General features: G+C 40.3%; 1 protein-coding gene across 13 annotated transcripts in view; it reads left to right on the forward strand.

Moving 5' to 3' along the window:
• The window catches only part of ptprsa (protein tyrosine phosphatase receptor type Sa), a 230,334-nt gene that overhangs the window by 74,054 nt on the left and 150,280 nt on the right, over positions 1-6,000 (forward strand). The gene's annotated exons all lie outside the window — the stretch shown is intronic.

The following is a 6,000-nucleotide window of genomic DNA, read 5'->3' on the forward strand; positions in this document are numbered from 1 at the left end:
TTACTGATTTCCATAGCGCAGCTATCATTCCCTTACCTCATGGATGTAAAGTGGACGTTGAGTGGTGCCAGTGGAGGTTAAATATTTGTTGTAGTCTTTTTGTGTAAATTGTCCGTTTCTCATGAATTTTTTATTCACAGAGAGAGATGGAGGCAAAGAGAGGGGATGTTGGTGGATATGAAATGGCTGTGTACAGTGCCTAAGCTTGTTCTGATCTTTCATGGTGTATCTGGGTCAATTTTCATCTTTCTCTCTCTGCGCCACTGTGAATTTTATGTTGAATTCAATGTGACTTTATGCACAAACATGCCAAAAAAATCTCCAAATATGTCAAAAGATACGTAGTAGTAGCCTCTTTATCGCTGTCTCTCTCTTTCAGTCTCCTTTCAACTCAGCTGCCTTATTGACATTAGTGTAAAAAAGTATTGACCTACTGTCAAAATACAAATAGCTATACACCTACAGTATGATATCAATATAAAGAATGCAGCTTTAACTTCCACTGAGAACCAGTATTGCAGATGGTCTTGACTGACAGTTCATGCTCTTTTCTTAAGATTTTCAGGTTTTGAAATAGACTTATTCGAATCCATTTTCAGGGCTGGAGGGAAAAGCTACCCGTAGGTCCTTATTACTGATTTCCATAGCGCAGCTATCATTCCCTTACCTCATGGATGTAAAGTGGACGTTGAGTGGTGCCAGTGGAGGTTAAATATTTGTTGTAGTCTTTTTGTGTAAATTGTCCGTTTCTCATGAATTTTTTATTCACAGAGAGAGATGGAGGCAAAGAGAGGGGATGTTGGTGGATATGAAATGGCTGTGTACAGTGCCTAAGCTTGTTCTGATCTTTCATGGTGTATCTGGGTCAATTTTCATCTTTCTCTCTCTGCGCCACTGTGAATTTTATGTTGAATTCAATGTGACTTTATGCACAAACATGCCAAAAAAATCTCCAAATATGTCAAAAGATACGTAGTAGTAGCCTCTTTATCGCTGTCTCTCTCTTTCAGTCTCCTTTCAACTCAGCTGCCTTATTGACATTAGTGTAAAAAAGTATTGACCTACTGTCAAAATACAAATAGCTATACACCTACAGTATGATATCAATATAAAGTTTTTTTTTTTTTCAACAATTTAGTCTGCTTTTTTAGATCAGGTCATCAAATCACGAGATCAGCGTTTAATCTCAGATATCATCTCAGAATTCTTTCAGAAATATTTAATTACATAGATAAAACTGAAGAAACACCACGACAGATGACCTCTCTCTTCTTCATCTCTTATCCAACGTGTGTGTGCGTGTGCGTGTGTGTGCGTGTGCGTGTGTGTGTGCGTGCGCATGTTCAATGCTGCCTCCTTGGCTTCTAGTCTGGCTGCTATTCAAGACCTCCTGGCTGGATTAATCTCCGAACAATGTAACAGAGAAGCTGGCTATTCCCCACTCCGGACCCGCTTACACAGACACACACATGCATACCTATTATACATGGTGCAGATCTGCTGAATGGGTGTTCAACCCACATTAGACCTATTCTTGTTTGACTGCAGTCAGGGGTTAATTTCTGGCCACACTGCTAACAGAGCCTCAAGTTTGAAAGTGTACTGTATGACCATAGAATTAGACACTATGACATTACATATGAACCTAAAGCTTTCATTCAAGCGGGTGACCCATTCGTATTGACCACCGATATTTTGATTGACTAATGAAGACACACTCTCGGACAGGTATACACAAACACCTAGACACACAAAAGCCCCTGTCATGACACAAGATATTATCCCAGATTTGGTGTAGGTCAGCCAAATGGAGAAAATGCTGGGAAACATGGGTTGTACGCTGTTTCTTGATGTAAAATTGATGTACACATTTTTCCTGTACACAGCCCCTAGATGATTGACCGCAAGTCAGTCAAGTACAAGTGGGTACATGTACAAGCTGTCTGGTATTCCCCCTCCATTTGAATGTACACACTGTCACGCCTCTGAATGTCAGCACACATGTAATGTAATGTCACAAAGTGTATTAACATACATAAGACATGCTTACAAGAGCACGCATGGATACACTCTGTACATACAAAGTTTAATGACTACATGTAAGTATCCTGTCGCCTACTCTATCTTTCTGTAAATACATTAATTTGTACACATTACGAGTGTGTAGGTAGTACATTTTGTGTGTGCATGTGTGTGCATGTGTGTGTGTGTGTTGTCTGTGTGTGAGAGAGAAAGAGAGAGAGGCAATCAGGAAGCCATTGAGGGCCCCCTCAAGTCTGCTGGAATGCAGAATGGGGGGGATGGGTGAACGTGTATGGGTCTGACAGAGAGGGAGGGTGAGAGACTTGGAGATCGGGGTTGTGGTTCTGCGAATCTGAGGACACATGCACACACACACACACACACACACACACACTCTACAGTCTTCTATATTTTTACAGTATAAGTAGGCTCTCACAGATGTTCACTGTTTGTATGACTCTCATCAGCTTCGATTCAACCCTCGCTGTGAGCAGCTGCGCCAAGCACACACACACACACACACACACACACACACACACACACACGCACATATACTATCAGGCGGGAACTTACTATTTTTAGTCACAGCCTTGGGTGACGAGGAAGCGAAGAGTGCAGCAACAGGCAGAAAATAGCCTTTTCTTGAAAAAAAGAAAACTAAATTGGAGTTTTTTCTGTTCATCTAACCCCCTCCTTCCTTCACCCTGCATCACTGAATTTAATATTCATCCCGTAAGCTGATAGGGGAAGGGGTTCCAAAATGAGGCCCAAGCCCTTCCTCACCTGCTTTGGATAACGCAGAGAAAACTTACGAATCAGCTTTCTTTTACAACACACACTCTTCGAAAATGTCTGACACTGGCTTTTTTGCTGCCACTGTTGAACTCATTATTCATTGTTAGTGGGTTTTTTTCTTCAGTTGAAACCAGTTGCAGTGACACTAAGAGCAAAGGAATCAATCTGTATATGTATATTTTTTTGAAGGCTGATTCTAATATCTGTGCCTTTTGAATGGGGATTTAGCCAGTATTTTGGTGCCATGATAAAATACCTGACGTTTGTCATGCCGTAAAAAACATCACGTGATGCTACAGCTCCCCATTGAATGAGAGGATGGTGCTGGTGAATGCAGTAATATTATGAAACGCATGCTGCTTTCCATGTTACTGTATCAAAAGGGTGGAATGGAGTTGGACACTAAAAGTGGATGGTACTGCCTGGTTGACATTTAAAAAAAAAAAAAAGAGATTAACATCAACACAACATATAAGTAAATGACAGGAACTGTTTCCTTGAAGTGGGGTCTAAATTGTCAATAATGCATCGGAGGACTAAAATGTTGACATTCAAACCAGCTGCAGCCTGCTTTATAATGTGATGCCAAAATGCGGAGGTAGTCGCTAGTTGATGGTCATACTGTCATATGAGCTGTAGTGTAGAATAATCTTCAGCTGTAAGGCAGAGTAAGGCGACTCCCAGCAGACATCACACTCAACAGCAACCAAAATCATCAAATGCAGACACAAAATCAAGATCTGTGAAAAGTATAGAATACTGAATTATATAATGTGAGGGAAACTTGTCTCTCGTTGCAAAGCCGTATAAGAATCTGCACAGAGTGACCAAGAATTGATTGACACTGATTGAGAACCAAAAAAAAGCATGTGAAGTACTAGATGCCTTTGAATGGACATGCTTCTGGTGTATTTCAATGCATGTCCATTTATTTAGCTGGATGTCGGTGTTTTGAATTTCAATGAGGTTCAGATGCGTACTGATTGGAGGGTGTGTGTGTGTGTGGGTGGGTGTGTGTGTGTGTGTGTGTGGGTGTGTGTGTTGGGGGGGGCGGTTTCTGGTAAAATTGATTTTCGGCTGAACAAAAGCAGATGCATGTGAGCTATTGAGCAGACAGAGACACACACACACACACACACACACACACACACACACACACAGACACAAACGTCAGCAACACGTATGTACACACACTCACCCAGACTCACACACACTCCTGTATTCAGGAGGAAGGTTAATTGAAGGTTATAACTGGGGAACCGAAGACGAGAGGCTTTCAGCAGTAACGGGTGTGACCTCCCCACTCCCCATTTCTTCTCCTTCTCCCTCTCTCTCTCTCTGTCCCCATCCAGAGCCTAGTCAAAATGTGCAGCCATGCAGATACTTACAATCTCATTAATTCAACCCATCGGCTATACTGCAGTGCTAGCTCTCTATCTCTCCCCCTCTCCTTCTCCCATATGCAAACACTTCCTCTAAAAGGTTAATATAATCTGCCGCTGCTGAGGTTAACTATCTGTGGTAACACTCCAAGAAAATGATGTGTCAACACATCTCCCTGTCCATCTGTCCATGAATCTATGAATCTATTTACATTTTAAAAAGTATTCTACAAAATGTTCTTGCTTGTTATTTAAAATACAGATGATGACATTATTTAAAACAGTGGTATTTCACTAATAAAAGGCTCCAAGTGATAAAGGTTTTTAAAAAGAAAAGTTTGTGTAGTTTTTTGAAAAAAAAAATAAATAAAGGTGATAAATAGAATTCAGAATAAATAAATACAACACTGAAGTTATGTTATTTAAGAAACTGAATAATAGTGTTTTGTATATTATATCACTTTAAACAAAAAAGAAGTAAAGATAGAACAATTTTTCTAGTGAACTCCATTTTGTAAAAAGAAGGTGTCTCATTTTTGCAAAAGCTCAAAACCTCCAAGCTGAATGAAAAGTCCTCAGGTTTCTCCATTTTGGTTGTCTGACTGATAGCAAAACTGTCCCCAGATAGACAATCTGATATCAAACTTATTGGACCTGGAAACCAGGGAAAACTATTGTCTGTGGCAACAACTGGGGCTCAGGTGGTAGGGTGGGATGTTTCCTGTAAGTATCAAAACAAGAAAACCATCTCATCGTCAAACCTTCTCTATATACACTGACTTCCTGCCCGCAGGAGTGGAAATGACAATGTCCTTAGGTACATGGCAGTGATCCTTTTTTCAGCTCTGGCTTAGCATTGAGTAAACTGTTGGTATGTCAGTTTAGAGATACTGAGTTTTTCGCTGTGATTATTAAATGATCAGTATGTGACAGAGACCTGTGTCATCGAGGATAAAGTCCTTTCCTCAGTGTCGAGGATTGGCTTAACATGATCGGTGGCTTCGATGACTGTGTGTGTCTCTAAAGTGTGCATGTTCATAATAGCAGTTTGTAGTCATAATAGCTGTTTGTCTTTTTGTGCATCCATACATGTGTGTGTGTGTGTGCTTGTGAGTGACATTTGTGCACAGTAGCTCTTTGTATCGGTGTCCGTTAGTTTTTGTGCGCATCCATGCGCCTGTGCATGTGTGAGGCCTTCTATCGTCACCCTCTTCGAGCCTCTCTCCCACACACACTCATCAAAATGTCATCCTAAGCAGGGCCATCTATTCTATCTGTGGAATGTAGTAAGCTGGGAGGGATGGAGGCAGCAGCCATATTGAGTTTCTGGAATAACGGAGGAGCTGTGAGGGGACAAGGAATAATGTAACTTTTTGTCTGTGTGTGTGTGTGTGTGTGTGTGTGTTTGTGGGTGGTTGTAGTCCCATTTTTTTGACTGGGTATTCTCTAGAAAGCCTGTGTGGTTTGCTTCAATATACCTAGATTTTAAGAAAGAGCTAAAGCAATAGTTTCTAATATATAAAAAAGTGTGCTGATAAAAACACCCAATGGAGTAGTTCATCCCAAAAAAAAAAAAATTATGGCAATTTTGATAATCGAATCACATATCTATGGCTGCAACTACTGATTAGTTATATTATCGCTTAATCTGTAGATTATTTTATCAATCAACTATTTAATCATTTTTTGTGTAAAATATCAAGAAATAGGTTAAAAAAAAGGCCTGTTCTAACATAGTCAGTTTACTATCGTACATGACAAAGAAAAGCATCAAATCCTCACCTTAAAAAATGTCTGAAAC

Source organism: Xiphias gladius, chromosome 6 (genome assembly GCF_016859285.1).
Source record: "Xiphias gladius isolate SHS-SW01 ecotype Sanya breed wild chromosome 6, ASM1685928v1, whole genome shotgun sequence".
Lineage (NCBI taxonomy): Eukaryota > Metazoa > Chordata > Actinopteri > Istiophoriformes > Xiphiidae > Xiphias > Xiphias gladius.